The sequence below is a fragment of the Hyperolius riggenbachi genome, chromosome 8 (assembly GCF_040937935.1).
Source record: "Hyperolius riggenbachi isolate aHypRig1 chromosome 8, aHypRig1.pri, whole genome shotgun sequence".
NCBI classification, from domain to species: domain Eukaryota; kingdom Metazoa; phylum Chordata; class Amphibia; order Anura; family Hyperoliidae; genus Hyperolius; species Hyperolius riggenbachi.
The window spans coordinates 80,383,574-80,406,580 of NC_090653.1; positions in this window are offsets into that span (position 1 = coordinate 80,383,574).

Sequence of the window (23,007 nt, forward strand, 5' to 3'; positions counted from 1 at the left end):
AAAGCGCCAGAGCTGCAGCCACTAGGGCGCGCTCTATTGGCAGTAGCAGTGTAAGGGAGACTTGCCAAAGGTCTCCTACTGAATTAGTGCTGGCTTACTGAACAGGCAGAGCCGAGATTCGAACCCAGGTCTCCTGTGTCAGAGGCAGAACCCTTAACCATTACACTATCAGCCAACTGCTCAAGTGTGAATGGGAAGTGCTAGGTGCTATGGGTGGGGCACTAGCGCAGGGCTTGGGAGATACTGACTGGTACCCCCTACCAGCCTACCTTTTTTGGTTTGTAGTGGGAGATGGGGGAGAAGTTTTGACAGATCAGTTTGCTTTACAGTCTAACGAAGCTGCATATGACATTCTCACGGGAAGCCAGCATTTCAAACCCAGCAAGCCAGGTAATAACATATTAATAATGCTGATATGGTTTCTGTGCAGCACACAAACCTGTGTACATTGCAATAGATATGTGCCATACAATATGCACTGAAACACAAGCCTGCACTAGGGAATTATGACCTTTATTGGCTGGCTAGTACTTAATAACCTTTTCCACTCTGAACCCTTTTGTAAAGTCAGTAGTTTCTGCTCAGTTTTCTTTACAGAAATGTAGTAAACAACATCTCTCTCCCAGTGTAAAATACAATAGAGTCCCAGTTATCCTGAACTCAACTAACCAGTAGTCTCAACCAACCAGAACAAATCACTGGCAGTACTCAAGTGTTGAAGGCCAACTTCTTAGGCTGTTTGTGGGCTCTGCTGTGCTTATTGACTGGGTTCCACGGGCTCCCCTCAAGGTTAATATACTTTCAATTACTGTATTTTAACATTTAATATAGAGATCATGGTATGTATATAGTGTGAGGTATAGTACTGTATTAGGTAGGCCTATTTTTAACATTTGAGTCTCAAGCAACCAGAAAGCACAGTTATCAGACATCAGCCCATCCCCGTTGGTGCCAGATAACCAAGACTCTTCAGTACAACTAGTATGTTACAATACAGTAACAGGTTATGTGTTTTTTAAACCTATAATAATTTACCTATTTCTGACAGTTTGTCTTTTTGGTGTCTTCTGTTAAGTTGGTGATGGTTTTTTTTTTGGTAATTGCAATTCTTGTCAGGAATGAGAATTGCCGCATGATCGCTGCAGATCTGCTACATGCACCAATTTTGCAATCGCGATGCTGCAGTACAATTGCAACCATAGGGAGACGCTGCACTAACAATTTGCTGGCAATTGCTGTACAGTTGTCCCCCAATCACACAGCCAGTCACAGACTTCCTGTCAAAGATTGCGCACTTTTGGTTTCAGCCAGATGGGTACTTCCTTTGTGGGCAGGGTCTCTAGATGCTGAGGAACAGACCGACTCTTTTGTTGTGGAACAGGTAAACCTGCAAACCGCCACCATATTTATGTCCTGCTTTGTGCATGCGCAATACAGCACGACTGAGCCAATTGGACAGAGAGACCGACCAGTGGACGATCGGAGTGGCCCGGGAGGATGGCGAGGGAGCCATTGGTCTAATGGTGGCTGAGGGAAGCCCCAGGTAAGTACAAATGCTTTAGTTAATTTCATCTCAGGTACACTATCATAGGCTTTCCCCAGGCTCTTTTAGCTGGGTGCTCCACTCGGCAAATTTTGCTGGGCACCTGGCTGTCATTGGCTCACCACCTCATGCTCCTGTGCTGTAAGCAGAGTTGTCGGCCCTGCATTCCCCTCCCACCCCACCCAGCTACTATTTCATGTCCGTCCAGCTGGAAAAGATTCTGGGGAGAACACTGATAGTATTGCCTAGTAAATGAATGAGTTGTATTTTTAATTAAGTGATGTGTAAAAATTTCTTAAAGCACACCTGAACTGTGAAGTATATAGAGATTGATATATTTCTTTTTAAACCATGCAGATTGACTGGATGCCCTGGGGAGCCTCTACCTCTAATCCCCTGAACAAGCATACAGGCGCTTCTGACTGATGTCTGACTTGATTAGCCACATACTTGTTTCATGTGTGTGATTCAGACACTGCTGCAGCCAAAGAGATTTGCAGGACTGCCAGGCAACTTTTTTTTCTTTTTTTTTTTTTTACTAAATATGACAGCCTTCATATCCCTGAACAGCTGATGGCAAATTCAGTTGGCAGCTTTCATTTGTCTGCAAAGCTAATGCTTTCTGGGTAAGTGGTGGTTTGCATGGTAGGAGAATTTTCTGCTCATCCCAAGGCCCCTTACCCACTAGAACACATCAAGAAACAAACGCTGACACTACCTACGGCACTTCTATTCCAACGTGATTGTTCGGCAGTGAGATTCCATACTTGGAAATTCGCAAACCATTTGTGTATTTTCATTGCCAACCATGTGATTCTGCTGTGAATCTTAACGCATGGATGGGGACATAAAACAATGCGGTCTATGCACTTCTGATGTCACTACGGATTGTGCCGAATCAGATTAGTGAGTGTGGGGAAGTGGCCTAACTCGGAAAGTAGAAATGTGCAGACTCAACTATGGCAGGCTGAAGCTAAAATTTGCGTCAAGTCCTGGGGCTGGGTTTTGCAGGAGTTCGCTTATAATGCTTAACCTCCCTGGCGGTATGATTATTTCCGGATTTTAGGATGTAAAAACGGTGCAATTTTTTTTCATGAGCTTTTAGACCAGTGGTCCTCAAACTAAGGCCTGCGGGCCGAATGCAGCCCCTCGAGGCTTTTTCACTGGCCCCCACTCACAAAATGTATTACTTATAGATGCGGTCCAAGATATCTTGGTGTCTCGCATATAGAATGGCAGTGCTGGCACCACCCATCCACATACCATAGAAGCCAGTGAGCAGTAATTTGCTGGCTTACAATCCAATTTCAATCTGAGTGTGACAGCGCTCCTCTTCCTCTCTAAAACTGAACAGAAACAGATGGCCGCACATAGTGCATTACTGTCATCATGAATCACAATAATCAAGCCCCAAACGTGCACATGTGCTCAAAAGTGCTCCACTCGTGATCTCTCCCCCTTCACACCAGCAGCTCACCGGATAAACGCCACCTCACTTTCCAGGTGGGTCTCACATTTAGCCTTGAGAGTGGCCAGCTCCAATCACAGTGTACACAGATTCTGATCCGTAGTTTTAGAAGATCCACATTTTAATATTCAGTTCCATATGTAAAAAATATAAAAAACATACATAGCGTAATACAGTAGGTTAAAAGTCAGGGCCTGCGCAATTTCAGCGCACTCACGTGTGTAGAGAAATATCAGGCATCTCGGGCATCCCAGCCCATTAACATGTCTCCTCCACTAGCGGCACCGGCGTCCCGATTTTCCCGCTCCTGGTAGCAGCCTGTACCCTCACCATCCGTGTTTCCTCCTCAAGCCCAGTGACGTCAGCGCTCCTGGTCACGCCCTACGCGTTTCGTCCAATGGACTCATCAGGGGCTAACGTCACTAGGGCGCCGACGTCTCTTATACTCTGGGCTGGCTCGTTCCTCAATACATGAGTGCCTCGCGCGCACTAGGGCTGCGCGACTTCCTGGTACTGACATCATAAGTGATCGCCTGGAACGCAGGTGTCCCCGGCGCTTTCCACTGACTAAGAGAAATGGCTGAGTTTCACCCAGTGCCATCTAGTGGCAGAATCGCTAACTCCCTGCTGGACTTACAACATTTGGCTTAATGCTTTATTGTCAGATCACATTTACTGCCATCTAGTGGCCAAATGACTAACTTCCGGCCAGAATTAAAATTAAAATTAAAATGAAATGCCCCCTATGTTTTAAAAACAGGCATAATCAAGAAATTAAATTAAATGAAAAAAATATAAAAAATTTTCTGCAGAGGACAGGGTTCTATGTATAGAGGAAATTAGCTGGTAGATATTATATTGCAGAGCCCAGAGGAATCGTAAATCAAACAGCTCCTACAGCTCCCTCCGACCCTTCTAATGCCTAGTTCAAAATTGGTTTACCAACCTGGATCTACCAGAGGTAATTTGACTAAAAAATCTGGCTAAAGAATCCAGACAAATATTCTTTGTTCTCTTCACTGTCCCTTGACCAATTCCATTATACTTGTGAATATGTATGCAAAGTTTCCAGGGTGAGCAGTCTCTAGACCGGACTCTCGCCCTTTAGACACCTGGGCTGGTTCTTAAATCAATCCATGCTTACTTATGGGCTGTGATCACTTTCAAGATCATGCCACCTACCTAATGAGTGTTGCCATTAGGTAGGTGGCATGATCTTGAAAGTGATCACAGCCCATAAGTAAGCATGGATTGATTTAAGAACCAGCCCAGGTGTCTAAAGGGCGAGAGTCCGGTCTAGAGACTGCTCACCCTGGAAACTTTGCATACATATTCACAAGTATAATGGAATTGGTCAAGGGACAGTGAAGAGAACAAAGAATATTTGTCTGGATTCTTTAGCCAGATTTTTTAGTCAAATTACCTCTGGTAGATCCAGGTTGGTAAACCAATTTTGAACTAGGCATTAGAAGGGTCGGAGGGAGCTGTAGGAGCTGTTTGATTTACGATTCCTCTGGGCTCTGCAATATAATATCTACCAGCTAATTTCCTCTATACATAGAACCCTGTCCTCTGCAGAAAATTTTTTATATTTTTTTCATTTAATTTAATTTCTTGATTATGCCTGTTTTTAAAACATAGGGGGCATTTCATTTTAATTTTAATTTTAATTCTGGCCGGAAGTTAGTCATTTGGCCACTAGATGGCAGTAAATGTGATCTGACAATAAAGCATTAAGCCAAATGTTGTAAGTCCAGCAGGGAGTTAGCGATTCTGCCACTAGATGGCACTGGGTGAAACTCAGCCATTTCTCTTAGTCAGTGGAAAGCGCCGGGGACACCTGCGTTCCAGGCGATCACTTATGATGTCAGTACCAGGAAGTCGCGCAGCCCTAGTGCGCGCGAGGCACTCATGTATTGAGGAACGAGCCAGCCCAGAGTATAAGAGACGTCGGCGCCCTAGTGACGTTAGCCCCTGATGAGTCCATTGGACGAAACGCGTAGGGCGTGACCAGGAGCGCTGACGTCACTGGGCTTGAGGAGGAAACACGGATGGTGAGGGTACAGGCTGCTACCAGGAGCGGGAAAATCGGGACGCCGGTGCCGCTAGTGGAGGAGACATGTTAATGGGCTGGGATGCCCGAGATGCCTGATATTTCTCTACACACGTGAGTGCGCTGAAATTGCGCAGGCCCTGACTTTTAACCTACTGTATTACGCTATGTATGTTTTTTATATTTTTTACATATGGAACTGAATATTAAAATGTGGATCTTCTAAAACTACGGATCAGAATCTGTGTACACTGTGATTGGAGCTGGCCACTCTCAAGGCTAAATGTGAGACCCACCTGGAAAGTGAGGTGGCGTTTATCCGGTGAGCTGCTGGTGTGAAGGGGGAGAGATCACGAGTGGAGCACTTTTGAGCACATGTGCACGTTTGGGGCTTGATTATTGTGATTCATGATGACAGTAATGCACTATGTGCGGCCATCTGTTTCTGTTCAGTTTTAGAGAGGAAGAGGAGCGCTGTCACACTCAGATTGAATGTACATCAAGGACCTGTGATAGCGAATACTCGTTGACAACTTCCAGTATATTGCATGCAAATTATATGACTGTCTATTGAAACTATATGACTGTTTATTGAAGCATTGGAGATTTTTGGCAGGCGCAGTTTGTGCATACTATAGTTTACAATCCAATTTGGCAACAGGTGACACTGCTGTCCAATTGCACGACATGTTGCCCCCTGTGTATGCTTCACTATCTGGCGAAAAGAGGGTTTTTTTACTATCTGCACTGCACATGTTTTATTGGGGGCATAATATTTGCACTTGCTGTGTTGGGGGCATACATCATATTATGTATACTACGGCCCTCCATTAGTTTGAAGTATGTTGAACAGGCCCTTGACCAAAAAAGTTTGGGGACCCCTGTTTTAGACCCTAATCGCAGTGAAAAATATATACCGCAGTGAGATCTGGGGCAGCCCTGCACTTACCTTCCTGGGATCCAGCGCTGCAATTTTCCTTCCGTCCTCCAGGTGGTGCTGTAACTCTATAGTGAGATCACTGTCTGTCTGTCACTGTTTGATGACAAATAGCAATCTCGCCAGAGGGATTGAGGGCCATCAAGGACCTGAGGAAGAATGGCTGCCAGCATCTGGAGCAGTGGCGTAACAATAGACCTTTCATGGGATGCAGCCACAGTGGTGCCCAGAAGCTGCTGGGGGACCCGTGGGATATGAGAAGTTTCTTTTCCCTGTCATGAGATACTGACAACTAAGGAATACAGAGAGGAAAAAAACAGGGCTGTGAGTCTGTACAAAAATCTTCCGACTCCATCTCTGACTCTTCAGTTTATGAAACCTCCGACTCTGGGTACTTAAAATGGCCTCGACTCCGACTCCTTAGTCTAATACTTACCAGGGCTGTGGATTTTGTACAGAATCATCCGACGCTGACTCCTCAGTTTGTGAAATCTCCGACTCTGGGTACCCAAAATTGCTCCCACTCCTTGACTCCGACTCCACAGCCCTGCAAAAAATGTTCTGCTCTCTGCACTATTGTAATGACTGCATCTGCTCAGCCACTGATAACGAATCATGAAAAGTTTTGTAGACAGTCCCTATTCAGTGTGCAGCAGGCTTTTGTGTACAGAGCCCAGACCCCAACCCCTCCCTAAGTGCTGTGTACTGCAGTGATGCTGGAGAAGTCTTCAGAGCCAGTTTTGCTCTATCAGAGATGGAAAAAGTGAGTGTAATAAGCTGAGGCTGAGAGGACACTCATCTGTCGATTTTCTGTGTATGTTTTCTGCACACCATGTGTGTCTGTATGTGTGAATACGCACATTTTATCACAGAAGCTTATGTAATTGATAGAGAAATTGTGTGCATTCAAAGTTTCTCAGGGGGCCCAGTGATTTCTAGTTATGCCCCTGGTCTGGACCCCGGGAAGGTAAGTTAGAAACAACCCACGCTGCAGGCGGCTCCCTGAGTCTTACTTGGGGTTACTGCCACAGAGTGTTAAAAAACAAAATTGCTGGTTGTCAGAAAATTGGTACATGCCTTTACACACAGAGTAGAGTGTATTGCATTGTGCATAATGTATCGCTATACCCTCTATTCGTCGTGCGGTAAGATTTTACTCACATGATTCTGATTACCACAGTTTAGTGAATATACCCCATGGTGTTTAATAGACTAGAACATGTGACATTCACACCAGAGTGCTGTAATGAGGTGCGGAGTGGCAGTACTGCACACATGCTGTATCTTTGCACTGTGACACACCACCCTATTCAGTACAGTTGCTTGGGGCCTGATTCATGGCAATGTGCTGCAAGGCATAGTCGCTCCTATTCACTGTGTGATTGCCGCTCGTTACTGAGGTGACAGCCATACACCAAATGGAGGAAATCCGTATAGATGTGTTTTTCTCTTGCAGATTTAGCTGACCGGTTTCTGGTCCTCTATTCCACGTCTCAGACAACTGTGTACCATCTGAAGGATGCAGAGCAGCTGCTTGCAGTTGTGAGCCAGTTGTTGCTTACCTCTGCAGATTTGTGCTCTGCCCACTTTAACATTTGTAACAAACCATCCACGCTGCCCTTCAGGAAGCCCACACTGAATTCCACAGCTCCTGGCCTTCCATAGCCTCATGTGACTCAAGAATCCTTCTCTTCTCTACCCCACTCTGTTGTCTGGTTTGTTTACATGCTGCTGTATTTATAGGGGAGATGTGAGATGCATGGGTTTGGTGTTGTCCCTGCATTGAAGTCACTTTATTTATTGCAAATTAATGGTTTCTTGAAAGGATAATTGCTACCATCAGTAAATTGTCGTTCTCCGATGCATGCATGTAATTAAAGGGGCTCCGAGCAGTGCAGTAACTATGGAAAGATGCATACCATTTTGAAGCTCTCTTTCTCCTCTTTCCAATGATAAATAAACCGCCACCCTACGCCTTTTTTAGTTTTCGATCGATCGCGGCCGCCATCTTGGATTCCTTATTCAGCATTGAATTACACAGGATGACACTTTCCCCAGTGTCTGCAGCTCCATTCAGCACAATGCAATGAAATACAAGGAACCCAGGGAGATACAATTACAAACATGCTGGTAGGTGTGAGGATATCATTTAGTTGTGGGTATGCTTAAAAGCATACACACAGGCACTGCTCGGAGTCCCTTTAAGGCTCCAGGAAATTTGGGTGCAGGGCAAAGCCGAAAAACTGCTCACCCTGCTCCTGCAAAAGTCATGGCGGTGTTAATTACTATTCCCCCTCCAGGCCACTGTAGACAGACTCAGGGGTAAGACGTAATTTGGCCGCTGATATTTATAATAATTTGGGCTCCCTTTTTCGATATGTTAATTTTGGGGTTCTACAGTAATACTATACTATACATATGCCCTCCCCAGAGCTGTAGGGAATCCACTGAGATTGTTGTGCACATTGAACTCAGAGGTGTTGTTTGTAACTTGTAAACCTGGTTCAGATCATGCATGAAGAATGTGTAGTAGAGGAAGAATCCCCTAATTCCCCTGCGGAGTACCTGCACATCATTCTTGAAGCGGATCCGAGATTAAAAACTAACTATAACAAGTAACTTGTCTATATATCTTATCTAAAGTTTAGATAGTTTACACAGCAAATCTGGCTGCATACAGCTTCAACAGTTTATGATGATTTATTCTGTGATACAATGAGAGCGGCCATGCTCTGTTTGTCATCATTACACAGGTAATCTGCAACTGCATCTCCACTCCTCAGCCTGGGAAAAATTCACTCCCCTCTGCCTCTGAAATCTCTGGCTAATAACCTCCTCCTGCCCAGACTGAGCTCCCATAAGCCCTTGCTACATGGGTCTGAGTGCCTTTGCGTTTTGGAGAAGCTGCAGGCGAGGCTTGTTTAGTTTATAGGGAATTAGAGTATTAAAACAAAAAAAAGTATTTGGCTTGAGGAATTTATTCATTTATTTATTGTATTTATAAAGCGCCAACATATTACGCAGCGCTGGATAATAAATAGGGATACATACAATATTTAGGGGTGACATACAGCAAAATGACAATACCTGAATACAAGAAAGATCAGATCATGCAGCACAGTATGAGTACAAGGTAATGCTTAGTCACTGGATGGAGCATGGAGATTAAGCAAGTTAGGTTCACTCAGATGCATAGCATGGGTTCACAGTAACGGAGGTGCATGATCAGGTTGGACACAAAAGGAGGACCCTGCCCAAAGGCTTAGGGCCCGTTCACACTGCACGCGTTTCCAGCCGCGTTTTGGAAACGCGTGCAGGTGGCCGATACGCACGACATCAGACATTGCATAGAGTGCAATGTCTGATGTTCACACTGCATGCGCTCCGGACCTGTGCGGTCCGGGAACGCATGCTGCACGCAGATTTTGCTAAAACGCGTGGCTGTCCCATTCACTTTTCTGTGATGGGATCAGCCACGCAACGCACACAAACGCGGATGGCCATGCGTTTGTACGCGTTGCGGTCCGCACGCGTTCCGCACGCATGGCCATCCGCATTTGTGATCTGAACGGGCCCTTACAATCTAAAGGGAGAGGTAGGAGACCAGAGGTAGGATGAAAGCCAGGACAGGGCAAGATCCTGAATGCCCATGGACTGGAGGGACTGGAGGAGTAGGGGATGATCTACTGTGTCAAAAGCTGCTGAAAGGTCAAGAAGGAGGAGAATGGAGTATTTACCTTCAGCTTTGGATAAGGCAAGGTCGTTGACCACTTTGAGAGCAGTTTCGGTTGAGTGGGCAGGCCGAAATCCAGATTGCAGTGGGTCTAGCAGTGAGTTAGCATTGAGGAACTGGGTCAGGCGTTTGTGAACCAGACGCTCAAGGAGTTTTGAGGCAAAGGGGAGGTGGGAGATAGGGCGGTAGTTGGAGGGTAGCGAGGGGTCGAGGGAGGGTTTCTTGAGCAGGGGTAGTACAGTGGCCTGCTTGAAGTCTGAGGGGAAGGTGCCTGTGGATAGGGAGAGATTGAACAGGGTAGTGAGGACTGGGGCCAATTCCGTGAAGTGAGGCTGGAGTATGCCCTATAAATTATATGTATGGAATAGGGCTGCACGATTTTAGGAAAAAATAGAAATTGCGATTTTTTTTTTTTTTTTTTTTTTTATTTTATTTTTTTTTTTTTCCCCCCTCAAATTGCGATTTCGATTTTCTTCACGATTTTCTTCAAATCGAGCTTTAGCACTAAATTCACACTGCCCCCAGTATAGTTAAGCCAGGTAAGCGCCTCCAGTATAGTTGCCCCAGTATAAGATCCTGCTATAAATAAAGAGCATTTTGGTGACAATTGAGGCAGACTGTGTACGAGAAAACTTGTTAATCTGGCCACAGAGCTTCCAGCAGGGTAATAGTTAAAGTGCAGTGTATCATAAATAACAGTGCGAGAAGGCTGAGGAATGTGAGAAGGGCTATGAGGGTTAGGAGTGGGTGATCTATTACCTGCAGACCATCACCTGCAGCATCGAGACAGAACACCAGCGCTCCGGCATTAAGGAAGTGTAGGGAGAGGGACAGAAAACCATCACTGCTTCTATAAGCAAGTGTGCAGAAAGGGAGACATCTGTGTATGGAGCACAGAAGCGGGGCTCAGAGGTGCCAGGACAGGAAAGAGTTCGGAACCCCTCCTTCTAATAGTCTAACAGCGCTGCCTTTCCTCCTGGCTATCTCTCGTCACTTTCAGCAGCTGCTGTTAACGCGCTGGCTCTGCCTCTTTCCCTCCCAGCAAGTTCCTGGGGCCAGCTGATGTAAATATGATCATGCATCACTGCGCCCTCCATGTTGTTGGAAGGGGGAGGCGTGGCAGAAGCTAGGACTAGCAGTGAATATTTGAGTGTTAATGAGTCGGGCAGCGAGGGGCGAGTCCAGTCCAGTCCAGAGCAGCACACAGCACCACCAATCACTCTGTACCTGTACCACCCTCTGTACAGCTCCGCCTACCGCATCAGTCATACCATCTCTATCTAGCTATTGGTGGCGCTGTGTGCACTCTGGACTGGACTCGCCCTCCCCCTGCTGCCCGGCTCATTAACGATCATAAATATTCACTGCTAGTCACGGCTTCTGCCAATCAGTGGCTCCCAAAACCGAAGCTACTGACGGTCCTGAAATCGGCTGCACGTGAATCGTGGTTTCGGTTTAAAACCGCAAAACCGTGCAGCCCTAGTATGGAACACAATTATGCAATGAATAAAAGTTCATCTCGGATCCACTTTAAGGTGGCATCACACAATACAATAAAATGATCAGATTCTACAGCAATTCTATCAAAATGATCGGATTTCCACAAAAAAAAGCTTTTTTTTATTATTTTTTTTTATTTTATTCAAGCAAGAAATCTGCTCAAATCGGATTTCCCTTTTTTTTTTTTTTTTTTATTCAATAAAAATTGATTGTGAGAAATGGAATGGTGTGTGTGTGTGTGTGTGTGTGTGTGTGTGTGTGTGTGTGGTAGATTGTCAATTTATTAATATATACACTCAATTTTCTTAGTTTTCAATCATTTTTTTCATAATTGGGGAAAAATTGAAAGTGTGTGTGGTACATTGGTCAGATTTTCGAAACGTTACAATCAGTCTGAAAAAATGATTGCAATACTTGAATTAGAAAGATATTTAAAAAATGGTATGGTGTGTGTGGCCACCTTTAGATGTACCCACAGTTATATTGCGTAGGGCGCAATTGATGTTGGTTGTTCCTGTCTTCACCCTCTTACCAAGTACTGTTACCAAGGAGTACGTTTGATTTCTATTTACTGGCTACGCTACAGCTATATCCCAAGTTTAGATAATGCGTCTGTTGTACATAAAAATGAGTCAGCGTTGGATGATTTTTGTACCGACTCCACATCCCTGGTGAGTAGATCTTGGCTGTTTGTGTTGCTTCTGCTCACAGTAGGATGCTTCCTGCTTCTCCTCACTATCCCCTCTGCATAGGACAAGTACAGCTTGGCTAAGCATGCATGACTATCAGATGCTACTGGGCAAACTGCAAAATTGTTTTTTTCTTGACTAAATATCACTGTCTGTATAGTCCTACCAAGTGCCACTGTCTCTGTTCTATGGAGTTCTTACAGTCCTTAGTGATGTCCTTGTAGATGTCTGCATGATAAATCTTGTGAGGGAAATCCTGTCTGCATCCACTAGAAGCAGGTCCCCTCCCTCACGCTAGCAGACAACGCCCTCTACCTGTAGCACTATATATATAGATCCCTGGGACCTCTTCCACTTTATAAACATGACAGGCCACTGTTATTCTTAGCAGCCTGTTCAGGAAATGGTGTATCTTTGTGCCTATAATTGTCTCCATTCTACTCCTTCCTATTAACCTCCTGTAGATAAAGACATCTTTCTTTATATAAGTTAAAAACAGGTCATGTAACCATGGTAAGTTTTGTATATGTATATATATTATTTTCCTGTTACTTTACAGAAGGGTCCATAGCCCAGCATGAAAATTGTGTGGTTGTGTTAGGGAGAGAGATTCATGCTATTACAGTGGTGTGAAAAACTATTTGCCCCCTTCCTGATTTCTTATTCTTTTGCATGTTTGTCACACTTAAATGTTTCTGCTCATTAAAACCCATTAACTATTAGTCAAAGATAACATAATTGAACACAAAATGCAGTTTTAAATGATGGTTTTTATTATTTAGTGAGAAAAAATAACTCAAAACCTACATGGCCCTGTGTGAAAAAGAAATTGCCCCCTGAACCTAATAACTGGTTGGGCCACCCTTAGCAGCAATAACTGCAATCAAGCGTTTGCGATAACTTGCAACGAGTCTTTTACAGCGCTCTGGAGGAATTTTGGCCCACTCATCTTTGCAGAATTGTTGTAATTCAACTTTGAGGGTTTTCTAGCATGAACCGCCTTTTTAAGGTCATGCCACAACATCTCAATAGGATTCAGGTCAGGACTTTGACTAGGCCACTCCAAAGTCTTCATTTTGTTTTTCTTCAGCCATTCAGAGGTGGATTTGCTGGTGTGTTTTGGGTCACTGTCCTGCTGCAGCACCCAAGATCACTTCAGCTTGAGTTGACAAACAGATAGCCGGACATTCTCCTTCAGGATATTTTGGTAGACAGTAGAATTCATGGTTCCATCTATCACAGCAAGCCTTCCAGGTCCTGAATCAGCAAAACAACCCCAGACCATCACACTACCACCACCATATTTTACTGTTGGCATGATGTTCTTTTGCTGAAATGCTGTGTTACTTCTACGCCAGATGTAACGGGACACGCACCTTCCAAAAAGTTCAACTTTTGTCTCGTCGGTCCACAAGGTATTTTCCCCAAATTCTTGCCAATCATTGAGATTTTTTTAGCAAAATTGAGAAGAGCCTTAATGTTCTTTTTGCTTAAAAGTGGTTTGCGCCTTGGATATCTGACATGCAGACCGTTTTTGCCCAGTCTCTTTCTTATGGTGGAGTCATGAACAATGACCTTAAAGGGATACTGTAGGGGGGTCGGGGGAAAATGAGTTGAACTTACCCGGGGCTTCTAACGGTCCCCCGCAGACATCCTGTGTTAGCGCAGCCACTCACCGATGCTCCGGCCCCGCCTCCGGTTCAGTTCTGGAATTTCAGACTTTAAAGTCTGAAAACCACTGCGCCTGCGTTGCTGTGTCCTCGATCCCGCTGATGTCATCAAGAGTGCACAGCGCAGGCCCAGTATGGTCTGTGTCTGCGCAGTACACTCCTGGTGACGTCAGCGGGAGCGAGGACACGGGCGTGCAGGCGCAGTGGTTTTCTGACTTTAAAGTCAGAAATTCCAGAAGTGAACTGGAAGCGGGGCCCGGAGCATCGGTGAGTGGCTGCACCAACACAGGATGTCTCCAGGGGACCATTAGAAGCCCCGGGTAAGTTCAGCTCATTTTCCCCCGACCCCCCCCCCCCCCCCCCCCCCCCTACAGTATCCCTTTAATTGAGGCAAGTGAGGCCTGCAGTTCTTTAGATGTTGTCTGGGGTCTTTTGTGGCCTCTCGGATGAGTTTTCTCTGCGCTCTTGGGGTAATTTTGGTCGGCCAGCCACTCCTGGGAAGGTTCATCACTGTTCCATGTTTTTGCCATTTGTGGATAATGGCTCTCACTGTGGATCGCTGGAGTCCCAAAGCTTTAGAAATGGCTTCATAACCTTTACCAGACTGATAGATCTCAATTACAGTACTTTGTTCTCCTTTGTTCCTGAATTTCTTTGGATCTTGGCATGATGTCTAGCTTTTGAGGTGCTTTTGGTCTACTTCTCTGTGTCAGATAGCTCCTATTTAAGTGATTTCTTGATTGTAACAGGTGTGGCAGTAATCAGGCCTGGGGGTGACTACAGAAATTGAACTCGGGTGTGATAAACCACAGTTAAGTAATTATTTAACAAGGGGGGCAATCACTTTTTCACACAGGGCCATGTAGATTTGGAGTTTTTTTTTTTCTCACTAAACAATAAAAACCATCATTTAAAACTGCATTTTGTGTTCAATTGTGTTATCTTTGACTAATAGTTAACGGTTCTTGATGAGCAGAAACATTTAAGTGTGACAAACATGCAAAAGAATAAGAAATCAGGAAGGGGGCAAATAGTTTTTCACACCACTGTATGTGTTTTTGTTTTTTTATGTTGGCCAGATTTGAAGTGTTTTTAACATTTGTGGGGTTTTTGCGTGTGGAAAAAATACAAAAATATTGCATCATCATGAGTACTGGCTGCGACAGAATTGTAAGGCCACGTTCACATTATGAAACGCGGATGGCCGTGCGTTTGGAACGCAACGCATACAAACACACGCCATCTGCGTTTCTATGCGTTGCGTGGCTGATCCAATTCACTGAAGTAAATGGGTCAGCGCGCGTTTCTACAGAAAATGCGTGCAGAATGCGTTCCTGGACTGCACTGGTTCGCAACGCATGCAGTGTGAACATCAGACAGTGCTGTCTATACACTGTCTGATGTCGTGCGTGTCGGCCTCCTGCACACGTTCCTGAAACGCGGATGGGAACGCGTGCAGTGTGAACGGGGTCTAAGATCCAAAACACTAACGTAACCAACACTGACAATTCAAACAGTAGATTTTATCCTACTATTTCCCCCGTCTATATGAGGGCATCAATCTTGCTGCTGTCAGTGCAGGTTTAAAATGCCTGTGATGTCGTATTAGTGCCCAGCCACTAGAGCATGCTGGGAGATGTAGTCATTAACTACATCTCATGGCATGCACTAGCGGCCGGGGACGTGCACAATATCACCGTGGGCACTTCAAACCTGTGGTTCTGCAGCACTGACAACAGCAGTTGTCAATGGAGTTGGAGTTGAGTCAGAGCAATTTTGGGTACTTGGAGTCAGAGGTTTCAATAAACTGAGGAGTCTGAGTTTGATTTTTGTACCAACTCTACAGCCCTGGTAAGAATTAGACTAAGGAGTCCGAGCAATTTTGGGTAGTCGGAGATTTCATAAACTGGGGAGTTGGAGTCAGATAATATTTGTACCAACTCCACAGCCCTGGCCCCTCGAGGTAAGTAAATCAGTACCCTCATTATGAGGCGCTTGGGTCCCTTTAAGGTCTCTTTCACACAGAAGCCTGAGCAAAGCACTTGTCAGGAAGTTCAGCTATCTGCCTGTCATGAGTAGGGATGGTCTGTGAGATGCAAATTTGGTTTCAATGCAGCATTATGCAAATTTTGTATGCAAGATTATGCTGCTTAACCCCCTTGGCGGTACAATAAATCCGCCAGGGGGCAGCGCAGCTTTTTTTTTTTTTTTTTTTAGCATGTAGCTAGCTTCCCCCTCCCTTCGCTATCGCCGCCGGCGCTTTTACCCTGCAGGGAATCCCGTTCTGAACGGGATTCCCTGTATGGGCTTCCCCGTCGATATGGCGACGATCGTGATGACGTCACGGACGTCATCGACGTCCTGACGTCAGCGGGTGTCCCGATCCACCCCTCAGTGCTGCCTGGCACTGATTGGCCAGGCAGCGCAGCGAATCAGCAGGTGGTGGCGGCGATCGTTATGCACATGCAGCTAGCAAAGTGCTAGCTGCGTGTAGCAAAAAAAAAAAAAATTATGTAAATCGTCCCAGCAGGGCCTGAGCGGCACCCTCCGGCGGCTTACCCCATGTCCAGCACGGGGTTACCGCTAAGGAGGTTGAACATGAACCAATCAAATCCTGCTAAGGTTTAATTTGATTGGTCCATTTTCAAGCTTAATACATTTGCACACAAAACTTTCATAACCCTGCATCATCTTGAAATGAATTGCATCTCATTGACCATCCCTAGTCATGAGTGCCTTTTGGTTGTAATTTCATGCAGCCGCCGAATGGCAGCATTTGATTATCCCTTATGGCAGCCATATTGATCTATAGCCCCTAAATGATTTAACCATTTAGACGTATATTCATCATGAGTATTAACAAACCTTCTCATGTGGATCTTTTCCAGTACCTTTTGGAGGGATGCAGAAGATGCAGCATTTTCTTGTTCTGTGCCATGCTGAAGACTCTGAGGATTATAAACTATTACAGTAAGCATACATGTATTTGTATCATGATTTTTTTTTTTTAATCTTTTGAGTCTGCTTGCATCTTAATTACCATCTTATGAGAGAAACCACTTGCAAGGAGGTGACGAGGGTGCATACATAGCCTGGGGTCTTTTCATTGCTGCCCAGTGAGTATGTACTGAAAACGGCTGATTAAGACCCCTACAGATCATAGAGCATATCTGTAGGAAAACACACCACAATACATGAGATTACTGCTGGAAGCTACAGTGCAGGAGAGAGGAGATTACTGCTGGGGGCTACAGTGCAGGAGGGAGGAGATTACTGCTGGAAGCCACAGTGCAGGAGAGAGGAGATTACTGCTGGAAGCTACAGTGCAGGAGAGAGGAGATTACTGCTGGGGGCTACAGTGCAGGAGGGAGGAGATTACTGCTGGAAGCCACAGTGCAGGAGAGAGGAGATTACTGCTGGAAGCTACAGTGCAGGAGAGAGGAGATTACTGCTGGAAGCTACAGTGCAGGAGAGAGGAGGTTACTGCTGGAAGCTACAGTGCAGGAGAGAGGAGGTTACTGCTGGAAGCTACAGTGCAGGAGAGAGGAGGTTACTGCTGGAAGCTACAGTGCAGGAGAGAGAAGATTACTGCTGGGAGCTACAGTGCAGGAGAGAGAAGATTACTGCTGGGAGCTACCGTGCAGGAGGGAGGAGATTACTGCTGGGAGCTACCGTGCAGGAGGGAGGAGATTACTGCTGGGAGCTACCGTGCAGGAGGGAGGAGATTACTGCTGGGAGCTACCGTGCAGGAGGGAGGAGATTACTGCTGGGAGCTACCGTGCAGGAGGGAGGAGATTACTGCTGGGAGCTACCGTGCAGGAGGGAGGAGATTACTGCTGGGAGCTACCGTGCAGGAGGGAGGAGATTACTGCTGGGAGCTACCGTGCAGGAGAGAGGAGATTACTGCTGGGAGCTACCGTGCAGGAGGGAGGAGATTACTGCTGGGAGCTACCGTGCAGGAGGGAGGAGATTACTGCTGGGAGCTACCGTGCAGGAGGGAGGAGATTACTGCTGGGAGCTACCGTGCAGGAGGGAGGAGATTACTGCTGGGAGCTACCGTGCAGGAGGGAGGAGATTACTGCTGGGAGCTACCGTGCAGGAGGGAGGAGATTACTGCTGGGAGCTACCGTGCAGGAGGGAGGAGATTACTGCTGGGAGCTACCGTGCAGGAGGGAGGAGATTACTGCTGGGAGCTACCGTGCAGGAGGGAGGAGATTACTGCTGGGAGCTACCGTGCAGGAGGGAGGAGATTACTGCTGGGAGCTACAGTGCCATATGCAATTAACTTTTCCTCCTGAGTTTTCTCCTAGGGGATATTTTTAAACTTGTCAATAACATGCTTTTAAAGCCACCAGCAAGCAAGAAAATAATCAAAATAATTTTGATAGTACCTTTCCACCTACTTTTTTGGTATTTTTTTTTGGATTACAAAATGCTAAAAAATCTATTTTAAAATGATGTTGAAAAATTATCTCCTCGTGAAAAAATGAATTGCATGTGGCCCACAGGGCAGGAGTGAGGAGATCACTGCTGGAAGCTACCGTGCAGGAGTGAGGAGATTACTGCTGGGAGCTACCGTGCAGGAGTGAGTGGATTACTGCTGGATGCAGCATTTTCTTCTATGCCATGCTGAAGACTCTGAGGATGATAAACTATTACAGTAAGCATACATGTATTTGTATCATGTATTTTTTTTTTTTTTTTTTACTTTTTGAGTCTGCTTGCATCTTAATTACCATCTTGTGAGAGAATCCACTTGCAAGGAGGTGACGAGGGTGCATACATAGCCTGGGGTCTTATCATTGCTGCCCAGTGAGTATGTACTGGAAACGGCTGATTAAGACCCCTACAGATCATAGAGCATATCTTCAGGAAAACACACCACAATACACGAGGAGATTACTGCTGGAAGCTGCAGTGCAGGAGTGAGAAGATTACTGCTGGGAGTTACAGTGCAGGAGGGAGGAGATTACAGCTGGGAGCTACAGTGCAGGAGGGAGGAGATTACAGCTGGGAGCTACAGTGCAGGAGGGAGGAGATTACTGCTGGAAGCTACAGTGCAGGAGAGAGGAGATTACTGCTGGGAGCTACCGTGCAGGAGTGAGGAGATTACTGCTGGGAGCTACCGTGCAGGAGTGAGGAGATTACTGCTGGGAGCTACCGTGCAGGAGAGAGGAGATTACTGCTGGGGGCTACCGTGCAGGAGAGAGGAGATTACGGCTGGGGGCTACCGTGCAGGAGGGAGGAGATTACGGCTGGGGGCTACCGTGCAGGAGGGAGGAGATTACGGCTGGGGGCTACCGTGCAGGAGGGAGGAGATTACGGCTGGGGGCTACCGTGCAGGAGGGAGGAGATTACGGCTGGCGGCTACCGTGCAGGAGGGAGGAGATTACGGCTGGCGGCTACCGTGCAGGAGGGAGGAGATTACGGCTGGCGGCTACCGTGCAGGAGGGAGGAGATTACGGCTGGCGGCTACCGTGCAGGAGGGAGGAGATTACGGCTGGCGGCTACCGTGCAGGAGGGAGGAGATTACGGCTGGCGGCTACCGTGCAGGAGGGAGGAGATTACTGCTGGGAGCTACAGTGCAGGAGGGAGGAGATTATGGCTGGAAGCTGCAGTGCAGGAGTGAGGAGATTAGGGCTGGGAGCTACAGCTACAAACACTGACTATATATAATCTATAAGTGAATATTGTAAGAAATAACCTTTTTTTTTTTCATTGTTTTCACTACAGTTCCAGAGTCTGAAGTGAATTTTAAAATAAAAAAAAAAAGATACTCACCTAAGGAGAGGGAAGGCTCTGGGTCCTATAGGGCCTTCCTGTTCTCCTACTGGTCTCCACCTTCCCCCGCAGGCTACCGTTAGCAGTCCACGAGCAATTTTTCATGGACTGCTCTCTTTTTAGTTGGGGAGACTTTGGCAGTCTTTGTAAGCAATCGTCTTCCAAAGATGGGCTTCTCCCTCCTGCGCACACGCGAGCGAACTCACACGTGCGCAGTACAGAGCCACCGGTCTTCGTGAGCCCGAGTGCTTATGAAGATTGCTGAAGTCTCCCGCAGCAGGAGGTTCGAAGGGAGCAGCCTGTGGGGGAAAGAGGACACAGGGAGGAGAATAGGAAGGCTCTATAGGACCCAGAGCCTTCCCTCTCCTTAGGTGAGTATCTGTTTTTTTTATTTTAAAATTCGCTTCAGATTTGCTTTAAAGAGTTTATTTCCAGTGAACTGTAATTACGGTAAACAAAATATGCACTGATACTCAAATGCTGTGGTGAACTAAAATGCATAAGAGGAAAGCAGAAGAAAAGCTGCTGTGCTGCATCCATGTATGACTCCTGTCGTGTCATCTGACCAGCATCGGGCCACATGCACGGCACGCTTCGGGAGCCGTACACGGACGCAGCACAGCAGCTGCAGGAATGAAGAGGGCCGGTGCATGGAGGTTTCAGAAGTGATAATTTTAGGCCTGGTTGCTTGAATTCTTAATCCCTGCCTGTGCTGAATAATAGGGACTTTACTGTATATAACTTTTTGTTTTCTTCATGTGTTCTTGAAACATAAATGTAACACTTTACACACCACAATAAAAGAAAACACTTCTAAACATTTATGTACATGATTTTTAGATTGATGTAAATTGACTGTAGTGAAAGGGATATGGAGGCAGCAATATTCATTTCTTTTTAAACCGTGCCAGTTGCCTAGCTGTCCTCCTGATCATTCTGGCTTCATCATCTGAATTGAGGAAGGCAAAAAGGGCGCTGTCATAGGTTGTAATGTGAATTACGACTTTAGCGGTTCTCAAAGCATAATTTGGGCACCGGCTAAAGACAGAGCCCGATTTACGGAAAAAAGTGCAATTTGGCTGCAAGCTTTCAACTGCATTGCATCTTTCCCTCGTAGCAGCCTGGAGGGAGAATAGTGTTTTTTAATGCAGTATTCAATATCCTTTAACCTAAATAAATGTTATATAGCTTCCACTTATCAAAAGCTAATTGCAAAACCATTTTTAAAAATTCCAGAAATATATTTTATAACAGCACTTAAATAGCCGTCACATGACTGCTCTCCTCCTGCCAATTAATTTATAGTCCATGCTCCATAGTGATTTAGGGGAATGTCCTATTGAAGCAGAAGGAAAATGGTCATGTGACTGCTATTTTAGGCATACATGAAAGTGTTTTCTAGTTATTTTTAAGACTTGGCCCATGGCTTTCACTACGAGAGGTGGGTTACTGGACTTGGATTTAATAACTGGGTTAAGGTTTCATAGAACATCCCTAACTGCATACTCGCTACTATCTCTAGTAAGTTCTTGTGTGGACAGCAGTGATTAGAGTATCATGTGCATTTATTAAGGACCAGGTTTTCCTAGTTTAGGTCACTTGGATATATACAGTTAAACTGTTAGTGCACTTATACTGTACTGAAGTGTGCTTTAAAGGTCTTAAATGGAATGTGACAAATGATGTAAAATTCTTACAGTACTGATTGTATCCTCTTTATAAATTCTGCATGGTCTCCCTGTTCCCCTTCCCCCACTGAATATCTGACTAGTCACAATTTAGGCTTGGTTCACACAGGCCACAGCTGGCGTTCAGGGATGTCCTTTACCACTGGGATTGACCAACGCCCACGTTGAGATGAATGGGAGCATTGCGGTAAAACAAAACGGGCCACGTTTTGGGCAACAGACTGTCCTCCTCATTTTGTACTGATAATGGTCTCAATTCACTAAGATCATGCTAGAGATAATAAGGCAAGAGAAAACTTACCTCCACACGTGAGTTATCTTACCTCTTCATTCCTTAAGTTACCTCTCCTGTAGTTAATTTACCTCCTCTGTAGTTAATTTACCTCCTCTGTAGTTAATTTACCTCCTCTGTAGTTAATTTACCTCCTCTGTAGTTAATTTACCTCCTCTGTAGTTAATTTACCTCCTCTGTAGTTAATTTACCTCGTCTGTAGTTAATTTACCTCCTCTGTAGTTATTTTTACATGCAGCTAATTAACAGCCTGTCTTTAACTCTGGAGTTATTTTAAGGATTGGAGAGTTAATTTAAAGACAGAAGAGTTAACTTTAGGCTTGCCTGAGGTAAAATGTTTCCTGAATACTACATGCCTTATCACCATGGTAACAACTCTAGAAGAGTTATTAAAGACAGGAGATAAGTTTAGTGAATTGAGGCCATTGTCTGGCAGCATTAGAGACCGGACACCTGTAGGGAACGGTCATACACTACATAATGCATACTACAGCTATATCCATCAAATTATGATTAAATTAAAAATAAGTTTGTTATAATTGCATAGCATATCATTTGCTTTATGCTAGAGGATTGATTTGACCCCTATGTGTGATTTACGTATACGGTGTCACCGCATCAGCTGGGTGTCGGGAGAAGACTTAAATAGTAAAATATTGGTAATTGAAGTTACCTATATTTTACTATATACTACTCTAAGCCTAACCCTTAACCCTCCGTTATTGGTGCCTAACATTAACACCTCCCAATGTTTACCCCTAACCCACCTAGTGGCTAATCCTTACTACCGATAGTTGTAATGATCGGCTACGATGTCTACAACCATTAAATTCATAGCCACATCAGGCACCAAATCACCACTTAGACGTCCAATGGCCAAAATTTAACATAGACGTCTATTAGATGCCTTCCAATTGTGGTGCCCAAAGGACCTGAAGCGGGATACGTGGGGTAAAAAGTACCCAGTCTATTAACACTCAAGACAATCTAATTTGGACGTCAACTCATTCTATTCTGTGTGACTGTATCTTCTAGTCGGGTTTTTTCTTGGCTAGAACCCAAGCGCATCTAGTTTTACTTGACATATCTGATCTTTTTCTTTTAGCAATGAAGGTTGGACATGACAAGAAACAAGTATGAATGTTATTGTGCTGAAGCAGCGGACTTGACACGTGGCCCTGGACTGAGGCTGACTGAGCGATGTGAATCTGCACAGAAGTGCACATTTTCTGGTTGTGGGAAGATGGCTATAAATCAGGCATCTCAGATGGAGATGAAGCAAGAGACTTGTCTAGTAGGATGACTCTGCCTCTTACAAATGACATGACGCTTCATTGCTTTACATATGCTGCTTGCAGTATATTCTGAAAACAATAAATATTTTCTCAAAGGATGTCTCTATTGTGAAGTGTTTACAGAATTATACAAGAGATTATTCTGAGGATAGGTAAGCTTGCAATGGAACATTGGAGATGTAGTAGAATCCCCTTCAAGTCTGACGCAAGAGAAGTGCACGCTCTACGTATCTGGCTACTGTACAACAGACCTTTACAGATAGGCAACGGCAACTGGACTGCCATTGGGGTAACAAGATTATTGGACCTAATGTCTGACCCTACGTTGGTGCAGTGGGTCCTGGATAACTTCTGGTTC